Source organism: Canis aureus, chromosome 15 (genome assembly GCF_053574225.1).
Source record: "Canis aureus isolate CA01 chromosome 15, VMU_Caureus_v.1.0, whole genome shotgun sequence".
Lineage (NCBI taxonomy): Eukaryota > Metazoa > Chordata > Mammalia > Carnivora > Canidae > Canis > Canis aureus.
This window is the reverse complement of record NC_135625.1, coordinates 57552782-57568444: the sequence shown is the minus strand read 5'-3', so window position 1 is coordinate 57568444 and position 15663 is coordinate 57552782. Positions and strand designations below refer to the sequence as shown.

Sequence of the window (15663 nt, the reverse complement as noted above, 5' to 3'; positions counted from 1 at the left end):
TAGTAGAGTGGGAGGGCTTTTAACGAGAAAGGGACAGGAGCAAAAATGTCTTGTAGAAAGGAAACCCTAGTGGTTGTGAAGGATGGATTGGAGGGTAGAATTAATGGTGGCAAGATGATCTGTGGCTGGCTTTTTCATCGCTGAGGTTAAACAAGATACCATGAGAGCCTTGAACCTGACAGAGAGGAGCACATCAATCAGCAAGGGCTAGGAGCTAGACTGGGAGACTTAGTGACTTTGTGGGGTGGGGTGGGGGGTGGGAGACCTCCTGTTTTCTGATGGCAGACTGAGTTGGTGATGCTTCCAGTGATCTGAAAGGGGATATTAAAAAACAATTTTTTAAAAGATAGATTTATTTATTTATTTATTCATTCATTCATTCATTCATTCATGATGGGAGGGAGGGAGGGAGAAGCAGACTCCCTGCTGAGCAGAGAGCCCCACTTGGGACCCAAACCCAGAACCCTGAGATCATGACCTGAGCTGAAGGCAGATGCTTCATTGACAACTGCTCAGGTGCCCCCGAAAGGGGATATTTAGAAGAGTGGTGGGGAAAATAATGAGTTCAGTTTGAGACATAGTGAGTCTGATGCATTCATGGAACATCCAGGAGCTCTGCTTAAAAGGCATTTGGGAACTTGTGTTTGGAGTTTGGAGAAAAGTCTGGTCTGGAGGTGTAGACTTGGATGTTGCAAGTCTGTGGGGATCAGTGAAGCCCATAGCCCACAGAAGCTGGTCCAGGGAGGTTAGATGAGAGTGAAGAGTGAGAGGAAGGCTAAGGATAGAGCCCTGGGGGCCCTAGAGGGGTTGGCCAGGGAGGAGGAATCTGCAGATGGAACTCGGAAAGACCCGGCAGGAAAATGTGGAGAAAATCCAGGAAAATCCCATCACAGGTTCCAAGAGAAGAGAGAGTTGCTACACAGTGCTTAAGATAAATAAAGGCTGAGTTTGCACTTCACCTGGCTTCAAGGACCATGTGTATGTCAGCTCAGTGCAGGACCTGTGGTCTGAGCATGAGGCATGCTAGGCAGCATTGCGCCCAGGGCGTGGAGGCCTGGCTTCCGGAGTGGAGGGCAGACGGACAGAAACTAGGGGTAAAGATGCATGGTGGGGCATGTAGACAACACTGCCTCTTTCTTTCCTGTGTTTTAGTACAAACCCAAAAGCAATCCTTAAAATTGGCCTTGGAGATGGTCACAGCGCGTTTGCACTTTTATGAGGGTACTTTGTTCATTCTTCTCTCCAGGCTGAGTTCATCTGTCCCTGGATGTCCTTCTGGTTGGCCACCCGGAGTTTGAGCTTGGGTTCCTTTGGGCATATGTCCTTTCCGGCCTTCAGGCATGCAAAAGGCTGGTCTCTGGATTCTGACCCCTGTAGGAGAGTGTTGGGTTTACCAAATGCCTGTAAGGGTTGAGGCTTTTCCTTTATTTCTTCTGACTCTTCCCATGAAAAAATATCAAGTAGACCCACCGATGGCCAAAGATGGGTTTGATCACAGATACATCAACAATATTCAGTAGGCAAAAAAAAAAAAAAAAAAAAAGACACCTAATTGGCTCCAGTTTTGTATGATATGATAATAGGAGCAGATAAGGACAAATGGTTTTATTATAAGAATATGAGCCCAAGGGTTTTCCAGAGGAAGGAACATTAAAATAAATGATGCCACTTCAAAGAAAATGAGCAGGGAGTCTGGCGGGACATCCTGTGGTCATCCCCAGATCCTCTGTGTATCCCCTGCTTGCTGAGGCTGGCTCCTCCCTATGTTCTTTGCCTGGCTGCTGGGGCCCTCGGCCCTCTGGCCCTCTGGAGATGAGGAGTAGGCATGGGAGTAGGGGGGCTTGGTAGCCAGGTCTACAGGCCTGTGGGCTGAGGCCCAGGGGGCAAAAGAAGAGGGGGTGGGGGTAAGCAGGAAGCAGGCACCTGGTGCTTCTCAGCCTGCAGCAGAGCAGACACCTGTGAGGAGATGCAAAATTTAGGAGCCACCCCAAATTTCAGCTACTGTATGGGTTGAGTGGTCTCTCGGCTGACCAGGAAATGGATGCTTTCTTTTTTTCCCCATTATTTCGATGGAAGCACCTACATTTAGAAACTTAAAAAAAAAAAAAAAAAAAGACTTAATGTTCTAGAATAGCTTTAGGTTCACAGTAAAATGGAACAGAATGTGCAAGGAATTCCTGGACACCCCCTGCCCTCCCCGCACCACGCCCAGCCGGCCCCCACTGCCCACATCCCACTGCTACCACCTTTGGAATATGGATTTGTAAGCTGGGGTTACCTGTGGCAGCTTTTGCTTTTAACATTTTTTTCTTTTTTAAAAATATGTTGGCTAATTGAGCTTAAAAAAATAAAATTGGTCACAGACAAGCTTCCTTTGTAGTCCAGCAAGAGGCCAAATTGGTCCTCAAGAGCCTTAAATATATGTGTGTGTAGGCAGTTTTTTTTGTTGTAATAAAAACTTACTTCAAACAATTTGGGAGCAGACCTATGGATTTCAGTGGAATATAATGATGAAGTTAAAATATGGTACCCCCACCTCCAACCTTCCATTTACGAATGGCATAGGCACTAGATGCCTCCATCCTTTGGAAAGCAGGGTGGGATCGAGTGGGGGAAATACCATATTTTTAGTAACCAAAGCGCCCAAGCCCATCTTCATAGCTGTGACTTTTAACTTCTTACCCTGAGATGGCATTCATTTTTGAGGCACTGCCAGGAGTTGTTTTTCTGGTTCTGCTCTGGATTTGCAAGTTTTCTTTCCAGGGCTCTGGGCAGCCCATGACCCACATTTGGGAGCAGCTGGAAGGCCTGGTGCTCTGGACTGAGGAGGTGGAGGAGGACTGAACCTCGATGGACACCAGCCTGCTCCCCTTGGGCTCCAGGGCATCACGTTGTAACTGAAGGCGCCCACCAGCCCCAGCAGTCTTTAACGTGGGCATTTGCTCGTGTGCGATCAAAAAGAGAAGCAGAAAAATAGCAGCCAGAAAACCATTTGGTGTTTCAGCTGTGTTTACATAGTCGGAACATGAGGTGGGTCGAAACCCAGTGTTTCCTTCTGATTTAAATACACACTTATAGGAGGAAACTGAAATTAAGCCTGGCCCAGCTGAGAGATGGGATGGTTGAGTAGATGGAGCCCGACCAATGTTCAGCTTTCTTATTCCTACCCTTCTTGTTTCCGGTGTGGGACTCTGAGCATGGGACATGTCCCCATGTCCGTTGATGGCTCAACCACTGGGAGCAGGGGGTCGGTAGAAAAGGCAGGGGTTCGGAGTCAGCACAAACTTCATAGCCCTTGTCACCAGCAAGCAATTATTTCATTCAGTGCTTCCAAGCCTTGTTGGCATGGCACTCGTAGGCATTGCTGTTATCTGCTGGGTGCACTGAAGCTGTGGGTGAGGCTGCTCACAGCCCCAGGGGCCCTCAGCTCCAGCCTCTGGCACTCCTTAGGCACACTGGTTGGGAAGCTACCAGAACAGTGCTGAGCACAGCACAGGTAATCAAAGAAATACCTGATGCTTGAGTGGGTGAATCAGTGACTCTGGGCATACAGCCTGGTGCTAGCCCTCCCTACTCTGGGTATCCTTCTGAGGCTATTTCACAAGGCCATGAGAGAGGATGAGTGACATGATATGAATAATGTGTCTATCTGTCTGCCTGGTGTGTGGCCACTGCCTTGGAGATATTAGTTTCCTGTGATCCTTTTTTTGTTTTTTGTTTTTTTTTTTTGCTTCAGTAATTTCAGGGATGCGTAGGAAGAAAAACCTTGCTGAGTTGTAAACTTCAGGGGAAAAAAAATATAAATAGAACAAAGCCTTTCTAATGTGACCTAAATAAATGCATGTATGTATTCATTTATCTATTTTCTCCAGGTTTATTGAAATATAATTGGCATCTAACCTTGTATAGGTTTAAGACATACAACATAATGATGTGGTTTGTGTATATATTCAAAATGATGCCACAATACATTTAATTAACATCCTGTCATCTCACACAGTGACAGATTCTTTTTCTTGTGATGAGAACTTTTAAGATCTACTCTCTCGTAGCCACTTCCAAATATGTAACACAATATTGTTAACTATAGTCATCATGTTGTATATCACATCTGCAAAACCTAATTTCTCTTATAACTGGAAATTTGTACCTTTGACCCCCTTCACCCTAATGTGGCCTGATTGGTTGTGACCAGACATTTGGAGGGTGGCAGGAATCTTAAAGTTTTTTTTTTTTTTTTAGTTCCTACCTGAATCTTTTTAGCCCTAATGCCTGGTATCGATTTGCATGACTAAATTCGTGCTTGGATTTTTCAGGCACCTGCTTCTACAAAACTGAAATTGTTTGGAGGTTTTGAGGGCTGGGTTGGTGGCAGGTGTTAACATTCTTCCAGTCTCAAGAAGGAAGGCAAGAGGGGGTGTGGCTTATTCTCTGTCCCTGCTGTCCCCTGAAACGACGATTTGAGTGGGCATTTAGATCATTTACAGTGTTTATCTAATATGAATCAGATTTCTGGAGCTGATTGTGATATGCTGAGGAATCCATTAGCATGAGAGTGGGAAAGGAAGTGGAAGCATGGTGGAGCAGCCCTGTGGGGCCCTGCTGTAGCATCAGGGAGAAGCCTGAAGGGCTCTCTGCTTGTCTCCTGGACCTTCCCCACCAGAGCAATTTTGAATGCTCTTTTTTTTTTAAAGATTTTATTTATTTATTCATAGAGACACACACACACACAGAGTCAGAGACACAGGCAGAGGGAGAAGCAGGCTCCACGCAGGGAGCCCGACGCGGGACTCGATCCCGGGGTCACGCCCTGGGCCAAAGGCAAATGTTCAACCACTGAGCCACCCAGGTGCCCCTGAATGCTGTTGATAAGCTGCATCACCTGGCATATAAACTACAGGCTCTCTTTCTGACCCAGGGCCTGACCGCATTCACCCTTTGACCTTCCAAAGTAGTTGATGTAAAGACAATTGAGTGAGAGAACCTGCCCTGAGTCTTCCTTCTTGGGGAGCAGGTTCTAAGCACCTGAAAAAACCCCAAATCCGGAACTCTCAGATTCCAGGACATCTAAACAACCACAGAGCTAGATTTTAAAAGATTCGCTTGGCAGAAAAATACTCCACGTTGGGAATTTGCTGCTCTATAAAAGGCCTCAATGATTTAAAAAGAAGAAAAAAGAAAATATGTTGATCATTGGGAGTATAATTTTCAGCTTCTGATGCACACTAATATAGGTCTTCTCTGCCTGCCTTTTATCTGGACTAAACCAGCATCCCATCCAGTAGAAGCTCCACAGAGGTTTTGTCAAGTGAAAGGACCTACTCCCATAATGCCTTGTTATTATTTTGGCAATTTCCATAAGGCTTTGGTGGGGTTGCTGCTAGAAACCTGTGCCCAAATCTCCACCCTCTCTGGAAGGCATACATCTTTGTTTTAAATAAGAACAACAACAAGTTGCTGGAAATGGGGCTGAATGCCAGTGAGAGAAAATCCTTGGCTATGGAGGCTAACAAATTTTAATGAGTTACCTTATGGTTCTCCTTTGTGGAGCTGCACTACTGCGAAGCAGCTGGCGGTTTCGGGGACTGGTTAGCCCTTTGCTGGTTTTTCGTGAGATGCAGATGGCTTTCATGACAAGTTTGTTCTTTGGTATTTGCCAACCAAAAGAAAAATATCCTGGTAGGTAGATTTATTTTTCCTCATTGCCCTTTTGAAAAACTATTACCTGTGCCAAATTTGCTTCTAGAAAAAAAAAAAAAAAAAAAAAAAAAAAGAACAAGAACCAAAGTTTGAAGGGTGGAACTATATATGTCACTTAGCTTTAAAATACACTGATTTAAACATGCATGGGTCTATTTAGCTTTATGAACCAAGAAGTCCTGAGCTAGACTTTCCAGGACTGGTTGGACAGTGGGTCCCCGGGCTGTCTCACATTTTCATCCTGCCATCTATAGCAGGTAGACCTTTGTCCTTTTGGGCATTGCCTCATGACTCCAAGACAACTACATCACCTCCAGCAAGACATCACCTTCTGGGAGGGCAAAGCAGAGGGCAAAGCTGTATTGGAAAAGCCAAGGCTTGCCCTGAGGTCCCAATCAGAATTCCTTTTAGGTTTCTCTGGCTATCCCTCACTGTCACAGAGTGTCCAGGAAGGTGAATGGTTTAGTCGGATACCTTGCCACTCTGAACAAGGTGGACATACCTGATGGTGAGGACAGAGGGCAGGATGGATATTAAGTGGCCAAGCAGCAGTGTCTGCCTCACTACGAAATAACATTTTCCCAAACTTATTAGGGTCATGGATCTCATAGGGACCTTTGAAAATGGCTGAGCATAACCCCTTCACCTCACAGATAAGGGAACTGCTTTATTTCCTTTCTACTTCTCTGCTCAGTGTGCCCAAAACTCCCAGTTGCACTTTCTGGCACTCCTGGGCTGAGCTGCTCACCCTACTAAACTGCACCCAGAATGTGAGTGGGCTGTGAAGTGCCTTTCACCAGGGAATAGAGTGGCAGGGACACAGGCGGTTTGTATATGGGAATCAAAAGGTCTGATTATGCTTTCTCAGGAAAAGCCACTGGCCAACAGAAATTATGGGTGCCTCTGAGTACAGAACCTGGAACCTAGCCTCCTGGAATGGTCACAAAAAAATAGAAGCTCAGCCCTGCCCTTGAGGAGCGAAGCCTAACAAGGCCTCCAGAACAGTCACATGTGTAAGACCAAGCAGAGACGCAGGCTGACGATGAAGACAATCCCTGGCAGACCGAGTAGCCAGGCCAGGAAGGTGGCTTCAGGAAGTGGCCATGAGCAGGGATTTGTAAAGACTTATTATTTGGTGGAGACCAATGGTGTAAAAAACAGTGGTCTGAGAGTAAGCAGTTTGCCTGGTTGGATGCCTTTACTAACAGCTGCCTGAAGCCTGGTGTGTTTTCTTAGAAGAGCGGCTGAAGGTGACTTTGTTTATGGATTCCTTCCTTACAGAGGGAGTGTGAAGTTAGCCAGATTTACTGGAACATATCTGAAGGACCACTAGCTCTGTACCAGCTTTCCCTTTGATTTTTCAGTGTTGGTCCTTTTCCCTTCCCCCACCTCCTAGGAATGCCTGGGAGCCCTGACATTTCATTTCTGCCCTTATTTCTCCTGTGCCTGGAATGTGAGTGGGCTGTGAATTGAGAGCCCCCCCCCCCACTTCTTTGGGGGCCAGTCTGTTTCCTCAGTGCTGGGTCTGTGCCTGCTAGTGCTCTGGAGGGCATTCTCCACCCTTGGGCCATGTGGCAGAGGAGGCAAAAATGAGGGGACAGGTGTCTTAGGCTCTTATGTCCCGTATGGATCAGATGGACAGTGTTTGGCATTGAGAGTCTCTAGGTATCTTAGCTGGGGCTGCTATCACAAAATACCATAGACTGGGTGGCTGAAACAATGGACATTTATTTTCTACAGTTTGGAGGCTGGGAAGTCCAAGATCAAGGGATTAGCAAATTCTTGCTTGTGATGGCCTTCTTCCTGGCTTCCTTTTTTTTTTTTTTTTTTGTTTTAGACCAGTATTTTTTTTTTTTTATAATAAATTTATTTTTTATTGGTGTTCACTTTGCCAACATACAGAATAACACCCAGTGCTCATCCCGTCAAGTGCCCCCCTCAGTGCCCGTCACCCATTCACCCCCACCCCCCGCCCTCCTCCCCTTCCACCACCCCTAGTTCGTTTCCCAGAGTTAGGAGTCTCTATGTTCTGTCTCCCTTTCTGATATTTCCCACACATTTCTTCTCCCTTCCCTTATATTCCCTTTCACTATTATTTATATTCCCCAAATGAATGAGAACATATAATGTTTGTCCTTCTCCGATTGACTTACTTCACTCAGCATAATACCCTCCAGTTCCATCCACGTTGAAGCAAATTCTTCCTGGCTTTCTTTACGCTGTGTCCTCACCTGGTGGAGAGAGAGTGCTCTGGGTGTTTCATTTTCAAAGAACATTAATTCTTGGGCACCTGGGTGTCTCAGTCAGTTAAGTGTCTACCTTTGACTCAGGTCATGATCTCAAGGTCCTGGAATTGAGCCCTACATGGGGCTCTGCCTCTTTCTCCTGCTCATGGTCTCTCTCAAATAAATAAATAAAATATTGGAAAAAAAAGAATATTAATCCTATCATGGGAGGGGTCCCACCCTTATAACCACATCTAGTTACCATCACATTGGGTATTTAGGACATCAACATATGAGTTTTGGGGTGACACAGTCCATGGCAATGAGGGTTCACTAGAGCTTCATGAGGCTCCCATGTGACAAGTGGTGGTGACCAGAGCAATGTGCTTTCAGCTGGAAGACATCTGTGAGAAGTGAGTACCTGTCGAGTGGTGGGCGGTTCTAAAGCTGAATCCTAGACCCAGGTGGGTCTGGGAACCTCCTGAGATGCTCTCCAGGATATTGAGGTGTAGTGCCAATGTGTGTTTTTCATCACATTTTCAAAAGTTATTTATGACTCTCCAGATGTTAAGAGCTAGTGTCCTGGAGATTGTGGAGGCTGAAAGGGATCGGGTCTGTGCATAGTGGTGCCTATCGCCAGCATCCTGTGTGCATGACGGAGAACCATTGCTGTGCTGCTGTCCATTCCTCAGAATGTTCCAAGGAAGCCCTGCTCCCTCTTGCTGTTGTGCACTAATTAGACCCTGATCGCTGACAGGTGAGCTTACCACCCAAGCCCTAAAGAGAGCTTTACCTGCAAGCACCACTGTTTGTCTCTTAAACCTAACCCTTTGTCTTTGTCTTTTTGGAAACAAACTCCCCCCTCCACCTCCCAACACTTTTTTGGAGAATGCATGAAAAATGAGCGGTTTACATCATACGAAAAAAAAAATCTTACTTTTTAAAGATTTTGTAGGATTCTCAAGATACTGACTCAAAGCAGACAAAAGTTGAAGCTGTCTTTTCTGACCATAAATGGAGGGTTCTTGCCCACCTATTCATTCATAGCACCCAGGGCTAAAGCTAGCTCACCCCTACTTTGTTCTCCACTTCCTAGTTTTCCCACATCATAAATTCTTCTCTACATCCATTTAGAATTTTATTTGGCCTAATGTTATAGGTTTCCTTTAGGCGATTGAAATCATTTTTGAAACGTGGTAAACATGGGGAAATTTTGGAAGCACAGACCTTCCTAGAAACTGGGCTTAGCCTAAGGCTGGCTTGCTCCTGACCTGGGCACAGTCCCTGAAGCCTCAGAGGCATTTCCTCTTTTTCCCCATCCAGGCATCCTCTTGTCTCCTTCCTGTTTCTCTCTTTTTCCATTCTAGTGTCTTTTGCTGTCCTTCTTTCCTTCTCTTTTCTGGGCTCTTCCCTTCTTCTCTGACTCTGTGTTCTGACTCTGCCACTGTTCCTACAGCTTTGCTCAGTCCTGACTGCCAAGAGGACCCATACAGGGTTTAGAATCTCAGATTCTCCTGCCTCATGGCAAGGACTTGTGGGCTCTGGCCGGTGATGGCATTCAGGAGGTGGTCACAATAATGTTGTACATTGTGTAGGGTCTTTGACGGGGATTGGAAACTTCAGAATTGACTTTCCAAATGTATGGGGTGGCTAGGACCCTGGAAAGGTTACAACGTGGAGTAACCAGGCTAATGTATAACTAAAGAGCAGGAGTAGCCAAGAGAAGAGCCAGTCATGGGGAGCCTGGGTGGCTCAGTTGGTTAAGCATCTGGCCTTCAGCTTAAGTCATGATCTCAGGGTCTTCGGACTGAGCCCCATGTCTGGCTCCCTGCTCAGCTGCTTCTCCCTCTCTGCCCTTCCTCCTGCTTGTGCTCTCTCTCTCAAATAAATAAATAATATCTTTTTAAAAAAGAAAAAAGACGATCTGGTCACTCTTACATGTCCCTGAGGAATTAATTGTTTTGGTAAATAGTGGAAAATTTCTACACTTTCTTGTCTCCTGTCCCTGCAGTTGAAATACTGAAGACTTCTAGCCCATAGCTCTACCAGTTCTGGAGCAAACATGAGCTAGCCAGTTATGTATTTTAATTTAGAAGCTGATCCATTGTTTGGGAAGTCTGGATCTAGGTTTTCTATTTTCAAGTGTCTGTAAAGCTTGGTGGAAGCCCTAGGCACCAGGAACCCCTCCCAACCCTTTCTCCAGTTGTGTTTTTTAGGGCCTAGGGGTGTGGCCTCTAGGCTGAGACTTTAACTAGGCCTCTGGTCACTTCTGTGGCTGACCCCACCCTCAAGTTGCTTCAGGCCAGATGAATATCCTGGAACTATGAGCCTCCAGCTGTGACCAACCCACTGCCTATGGCAATGCTTTTTTTTTTTTTTTTTTTTAAATCTTGGCTACATGTTATAATTACCTGATAGTTTAAAAAATACTGATGTGTGCATCCTAGCCCAAGAGATTCTGATCTGATTGGTTCTGGGATGAGGTTTGGGCATCAGGAAATTTTAATAGCTTTCCCTAGTGATTCCAAAATGAAATGAAGGTTGAGAACTGCTGGCTTAGAGCTTTGCTACTCAAAGTGTGGTCCATAGACCAGCAGCATCAGCATCCCTGGGACTTTGTCACTGACCCATTATCTCTGCCCCTACTCTAGACTTTCTGGATGATATGCTGAAGATCTATTGCTCCTCAGATGATTCTCATGTACATTATAGTTTGAGAACCACAGGTGAGGAGGTGTCCTGCCGCCCTTCCTGGGAGGCTGGTTGGACCCCGACCTTGCCAAACCACATCAAGTGCTGATGCCAGGTCAAACAAGATAGAGCCCAAGAAACTGATTTGGCTCCCCCCCCGCCCCACGTGCCCCTTGGGGGTCAGTTCTACACCTGGGTACAAGGGTCTGGGCAGTAATCCTATTCTGAAGTTAAGGTCCAACGGGACTGGCTGCAATCTGTGCTTTGGGGGCTCTTGGCCTGAGGGCTTGACCTCTTTGCCTAGTCTCCTTGGCAGAGTTTGCCCTGCCCTAACCCTGGGGTGGAAGTAAGAGAATAAAAACTGAAGTTTTGAGATAATGAATAAAACACACTAGAGCTAGCACTGGACCAGAGATGATGGGTGCACAGCACCCATGGTGGTCTTCCCCCTGCTTACCTGCAGCAGACACCTGTTTTGAACCTCACTGTACTCCCTTCCCAGCTCGCACTTGGTCCTAGCCCTTCTCAAAAGGGCATTCCAGGCAGACATTGCCGATTCCTCAGATTTTGCACTTAAGATACAACTATTCTGAATTTCCATTTTCCCAGAGTAGTATCAGTTACTACTTCTATTTTCACTCTTCATTTTCATTGCACACCTTCTGAGTTCTCAGTAACCTCTGAAATACCACCAGCACCTCTCTCCTCATTTTGCCCCTTTCTAGGCCCTCACAGGCAACTGGTCAGCCAAATGCACATGTCTCTGAGATTTTCATCCATGTCTCCATTCCACATGTCTTTCTCAAGCAGCACTCTGTGCCAGTACTGCAATGGGCTGGGACTTAGGGAAGCACAGATTACTGGGGACCCAGCCAGTGCATCACCCCTGCAGCCCTCCTCAGACAGCCTCATTTCCTGTCATTCCTTGTCATTTGGTGGGACTAGCAGTGCATGGGGTCCTTTGGCTTCCTGCTTCCCAGTATTAAGGCCTGACCAGTGTCCTCCATTCATTGCCTATTCCCTGCTTGGAAAACAATGTGACCTGACTTAGTAACCTTCATATAGTATCAGGGCTGACCCTTAATACCTTCTTGGACCATCAGCCTTCATGTTGACTTGAGCTCAGGGGTCAAGTAGGTGGATAGGAAAGTTGTCAAGGAGTGAAGCTGGTCCAGGGGGGTCATAGTGAGCAGGAGGGACTAGAGAGACTGTGAGAACTCAGAACCTGTTCACAGGAAGCAGCTGTCACTCAGCCCCAACAGACTGACAGGAATTTAGACCCAAAGTTCGCAGGTACCCGGCTTTAAAAGAAGCCAGAGATAATAGACTTTTGAGTGAATCTCTTGCTTTTTAAAAATCACTCCCATGTCCTACCAATGAGTTAAAGCAAAAAAGGTGAAGTAGATGTCTTTTTTTTTTTTTTTAAGATCTAATTGGCTTTATTAAGTGATTCATGACTGAGGCAGCATTCCATCTAGCAAATAGAGAGATGCTCCCAAAGTAGATGTCTTTATAAGCCATTCAGAGACAAATCGTAGACTCTCCAAATCCACAGAAATCTAGCAAATGCTCCAACCCACATCAGCTGTGCTGAGATTGTCCTGATCAAGGCATGGCATTCTGGTTTATATGTATTTCATAAAAAGAGTGCTGTTTCTACATCCATCTGAAATGCTGCTGGAATTAGAACCAGAAATGGCAATAGGACATTTTATTTGCTATGTCCTGACTGCTTCAAGCTCATCTTTTCCATTGCTCAGTCTGTTTTAAGAGAGATTATTCTATCTGACCTTGATTTCAGTTTTTCTGTAAAGTACTTTTAGATTACAAAAATGTGGCTAGAAGTCAGGTAATTACATTCTGGGTTTGTGGAGCTCAGTAATCTCTGATTTAATTTTATTTATCTTGGCCTCATTTGCTTCATTTGTAAAGTAGAATGATAATACCCATTGACAAAAAAAAAAAAAAAAAAGGAAAAAAACAAACCATTGACTTCACAGGGTTAGTATGAGGAATAAATGAGATTTTTAAAAATGTGAAATCACTTTAGAAAATGTTAAGAGTGCTCCTTGATTGTAAAGTATTAAGTTTCAACTAAAAGGCACTGCAGGATACTGCTTCTACATCTCTTAAAACACAAGAAGGTTTATTGGTGTTGCTGCATATGATTGATTTATCTATTGTCTCAACATGAAATTAATATCTGGTCTTTTATGATATTGCCACTAATTATTTGATTAGATGCCCAATGGTTTATACCAAGGTTCTTCTCTTAATCACTATTTATTATTCCCTTTTCTCAACTCCTATGGGTATTATTTTTCCTCACAATTTTATCTTGAAATTATTGCATAATCACCTCATATGTGCACTCTGACTCTCTGAGCAAAAAGGGAGATATTGGTGCTTCAGTAGCTGCTTCCACCAAAGCATTCTCCTTCTGGATTGTCTGGACTGAGAAACCTAGGCAGGATTCATTGCTAATCCTCTTCTTTTTGCTAGATTTTGAGAAGACTTGCAACCCCCTTTCCATGCAGCCTTTTGCTCTAGATAAGAGGCAGTGTAAGGAGGCAGTGGCAAGGATGGAGGGAGACAGGGTTGATGAACCAGTATGTAAGCAAGTTCAAGGAGTGGCTTTAGACATGAATTCTCCCCCTCAGCCCCTTCCACCTCCTGCTGTGGCCTTGGTTCTAAGGGAGTAAAAGCAAATCTTTCCAACACCCACCTCTGCACTTTTGCCCTTCGTGTTTGTTGTGTGTATTGGTGTGCGCGTATAGGAAGGCTGAGCACTGCAAGCTGCATAGCTTGTGGAATTCTTTTGTCTCCACCCTCTGGCCTGTCCCACTCCCACTGGTCAGTGCTCATGGCAAGCAGTTGCATTCTTGCCTATCCCTTTGCCTACATATTTGAATTACTTGAAGAGATTTTTAAAAATCACAGATGACTGAGCCTTACTTCAAGACTCACTGAGTCAAATATTTTGAAGATAGAGCATTGGAGTTTTTAAAATAGTCCCCGGATCAGATTTGTATTTATACTGGGGTCTGCAATTTATTATATAACACCTAAAAAGTAAAATGGGGTGATGGATGAATATACTGGTGGATAGATTTTTGATAAGGCAAGAAAAATAAAATGTTAATGGTAGGATCTAGGAGGTAGGCATATAGTGTTCAGTATAGAATTCTTTCAACTTTGCTCTGATTGACATTTTTCAAATTAGAATGTTGAAGGAAAAGAAACCAAACCTCCCACACTTCTCCAGATGATTAATTTGGGGTCGATGCCACCCAAAGCCTGATGTTTGAGCTGTGTGGAGAGAGACTGCATCTGCTCTGGGAAAAGAGTGTTGGGTCACCAGCTCTGAGCAAAGGCCTGGTGTCTGGGTGACCATTGTATTTTTAGGAAAGGGACTCCAGGAATGCCGCAGAAAGTAGATGAGAGCAATCTCCTGTCTGATAAAACATCCATATTGAACCCAGACTTGATTAATTGATATTCTGAGTGCCATTAATTCATTTATTAGCAGAGAAAAAAAATAGATGTTTTTGAAAGATGCTGATTCTTTTGTAAGAACATCTGGTTCTTCCACGTGTGAGCCAAATCATCTTGGAGTTGAGAAGCCATTGAGGGTCATCTGGTCCAGCCTCCCACTCTGTGTCTTTCTCAATGGCTTGAGCTGAATTACATTTGATTTGTGCAGCTGGGCAGAGTGATTCTAAGGTCCCTGTTTTGAGGGTGACATCACTTTTAATTCTGGTAAATGGATATAGTTTAAAACAGCTTTCCTAAGAGAAAAATAAAAGCTGTTATGTGCAAGGCTTGATCGCTTCTCTCTTTCCTGCTATTTTACAATTGGGTGTTGAGGCTGTGGGAGAAGAACAGTGCCTCAAGGAGGGCGTGCTGTGTGCTGCCTGTGTTTTACTCCCCGCTGAGTCATGCATGAGTCCTGGTCCTCCCTGAAATGTGCAGAATGAGGTCTCTTTCTTATTTCCTTGCTTCCCAAACTTTTCGCTGCTTTTATTATTTTTATTTTTTTATAATAAATTTATTTTTTATTGGTGTTCAATTAACCAACATACAGAATAACACCCAGTGCTCATCCCGTCAAGTGCCCCCCTCAGTGCCCGTCACCCATTCACCCCCACCCCCCGCCCTCCTCCCCTTCCACCACCCCTAGTTCGTTTCCCAGAGTTAGGAGTCTTTATGTTCTGTCTCCCTTTCTGATATTTCCCACACATTTTCGCTGCTTTTAAAGAGTGCAGAAGCAAAGACCCTTCTGTCTCGCCTGTGGGGTCGAGGAACAATCAACAAAGGCCCTTTAAGGGAGGGAGATGGGGCAAGAGTCCTGCAGATGTGAGGTTACAGTGTGTCAGCCAGCCCCCTGGGAGCTGCAGCCAGCCTGTTGCAGAGGCCAAAGTATGGGACTCGTTTGTGGGTTCCCGAAAAGAAATGCCCTGCCAATTATGAGTCACACTCAGCCCCCTTCCCAGAGCCTCTGGGGCTCACAGAGAACTCAGACAGTCTGTTCTCCTGGACTTTTTGAAGCTTTGATATGAATTAAACTCTTGCCCAATCTGTCTGCACAACCAATTGCCATGTTGAGCCTGATATATAACTTTTCTTTTAGTTTCTACACCTATAAAATACTGAGAAATATTAGTCTCCAAGCCTTTCAGCTTTTATAGCAACTAATGCTTTACGGTTTATAAAATACGTTGTTATACATTCTCTTCTTTGAGTCAGATGATCTTCTGAAAGGGCTTGAGCATCTCAGGGCATGATGCCTAAATGTCTCTTCTCACTCTATAACCTTTCCTAGAGCAACTTCTGTTGCTTCAATTACCATCTACATTACAATAGGCCTATAATTTATATCTTGTGCCTGGATCTCTCTCTAAGACCTGATTGTCCTGTTGCCAGCTTGTCTCTCCACTGGGCTATCTCAAAGATTTCTCAATGAAATATGTCAAACACTGAACTTGTGATGCTTCTTTCCCTTGGGCTCTACCTAAAGCCTGTTCTCTGTCTCAGTGATGGGTACAGG

General features: G+C 44.9%; 1 protein-coding gene and 1 long non-coding RNA gene across 2 annotated transcripts in view; one reads left to right on the top strand and one right to left on the bottom strand.

Annotated features, from left to right (window-relative positions):
• Positions 1-15663, top strand: part of CREB3L2 (cAMP responsive element binding protein 3 like 2) — a 119800-nt gene that overhangs the window by 9718 nt on the left and 94419 nt on the right. The window lies entirely within an intron of this gene.
• On the bottom strand, positions 431-2992 carry LOC144284051 (uncharacterized). Its single transcript, XR_013352521.1, has 3 exons — positions 2683-2992; positions 1924-2092; positions 431-1371 (listed from the first exon to the last, which is right to left on the bottom strand). It is a non-coding gene; the product is annotated as an uncharacterized LOC144284051 (long non-coding RNA).